A 2,150-nucleotide genomic window follows, 5' to 3' on the forward strand; every position below is an offset into this window, starting at 1 on the left:
ATAGCGTCTGAACAATTATGCATTTCAAATTCTTCCTACCATGATAACTTCAGCTACAGCATGGAAGAAGACCACGTTAAACTGTGCAGAAACAAGGGGCACTAGAGATTAAATTATATTTCCAAATTGCACCTGAGAATAGAGTGTGCCAATTAGATCCTCTCAGCATCTAGCTCGTCTATCCCACTTGGGATTCGGGTTAATGAGCAGCATAAACCTTTTACACTCCATTGCAAAACAAAAGTAGAAACACTCCCCCACTCAGAAAGACACAAGAAAGGATAGTTTCATTTATAAATTCTCTGTGCAAACTGATCTAGCATTTGAAAAAAAAATTTCCAAAATGATCCGTCTGTTCTGGATATAGTTGGTGGAATACCCTGTTAGGACGATCTACTTATTTTACAACTTCAAAAAGCATTTATTATTTCTTTTCCAAGGGAGAGCATGCACACAGTCCCCAACTACTGCAAATTATGCAGTTAGTTTCTCGCATTTGGGGAAACCGCAGGGCTCAGTGCATCCAGAGTGCAATGGAGAAGCCTTGGCCCTGGGAAAGCCACCTTCGTGATCATGGTATCATGCCACGTAGGTATTCATGCCCCAAGATAATAAAAATAAAACAATAAATTAATATGAATCTCAAGTGACTGTAATTAAAGTTAGCCAAAGTTCCTGCTAGCCTTGATAAGTGGTAGAACCACTGTTAAATGCTTCACAGAATTCGTGAAGAAAAGGTTACAGTTTAAAGGCTGCTCCCAGGCATTTGCTTTAAGGACTTATTTTTATTTTACGTGGATAAGTGTTTTGACTGCGTGCATGCGCATGCACCCCAAGTGTCTACCTGGTGTCCTCAGAGGCCAGAAGAAGGCACTTGGTATCCTGGACCTGGAGTTACAAATGGTTGTGAGCCGCATTGCCAGGAACCAGACTTGGGGCCTCTGCTAGAGCAGCAAGGGCTCCTAATGACTGAGTCATTCCTCCATCTGGCACTCTGAAAAAATTCATGTGTGGTGGCGGGAGAGATGGCTCAGCAGTTGAGAGCACTGACTGCTCCTCCAGAGGACCAGCACCCACCGGGCAGCTCACAACTGTCTGTAACTCCAAGAGCTAACTCCCTCACACAGACATGCATGCAGGCAAATCACCAACGTCCATAAAAATTAAAGGAGAAAATGCATGCATGAGCGTGTGCCAGTTTGGGTAAAGATGCACCTATGTGTTGCCATACTGGCGAACAGGCAAGCCTCTGGGAACCAGAGGACTGCCATGGTGTGGCATACTCAAGAATCCAGTGAGACAAGGTCTCTCATTGGCCCAGAGCTCACCAATTAGACTAGACAGGCTGGCCAATGAACTCAGGGATCCTTCTGCCTCTGACCTCCCCCAGGGCTGAGACTGTGGGTGCCATACAGATTTGGGGGATAGATTCAGTTTAAGAGTGCAAGGCAGACGGTTTTTCCTAACTAAACCACCCTCCAGCCTTGTAATGGTGCCTGACATATTTGTATTCGCACTGCACCCCAGGGCTCCCCAGGGCTCTTTCTGCACCTGCGCTCTAGTTTGGGAAGCGTCGATAGCCCTTCATTTCCCATCTTTTGACTGATGATCCAAGGCTCCGGATGGATGCCTTACATTTTCCGAGTTCACATTGTGTGCACAGGTGAGCCTAGCAGGCCCGGGAGCCAGGTGAACATCACTGCAGCTGATCCTCAGTGTGTTTCCCATACCACCTTGACAGCTCCATGCCCAACCTGTTGGAACGGTCCCCTAGTTGGAATGGTCCCCTAGTGATCCACCTCACCAGTCACTTTCCAGCTTACAGGGAAAGGGAATGGTGGGAGCGCAGGGAATAAGCCTCTGGAGGTGTGACAGAGAGGACAGCATCACAACCACAATCCTTCAGACGGCCTCCCCTCCCCACCTGTCTCAGAGAAAGGCCGCCCCACAAAGGGCGTGGCAGGGAACCCGAGCCCTGGGGAGGAGGGTCACAAGGCTGGGGCCCGAGGAGGGAGATGGCTGGAGCCTGTGGGCTCCGGGCTCCAAACCGAGGGTGACTGCGCTGATCAGTCAGATCTTTCGGCTGCTACCAGGACCTGACTCCTCCCCTCGAGTCCGCGCTGTCCCTGCCGGTGCCCCTTCGGCGGCGA

The 2,150-nt window shown here is 49.4% G+C and overlaps 1 non-coding gene across 1 annotated transcript; it reads right to left on the reverse strand.

Moving 5' to 3' along the window:
- Positions 1-436: 436 nt before the first annotated feature.
- Positions 437-596, reverse strand: LOC130890279 (U1 spliceosomal RNA). The gene has a single exon (XR_009058721.1). It is a non-coding gene; the product is annotated as a U1 spliceosomal RNA (small nuclear RNA).
- Positions 597-2,150: the final 1,554 nt, after the last annotated feature.

The sequence above is a fragment of the Chionomys nivalis genome, chromosome 18, assembly GCF_950005125.1.
Source record: "Chionomys nivalis chromosome 18, mChiNiv1.1, whole genome shotgun sequence".
NCBI classification, from domain to species: Eukaryota; Metazoa; Chordata; class Mammalia; order Rodentia; family Cricetidae; genus Chionomys; species Chionomys nivalis.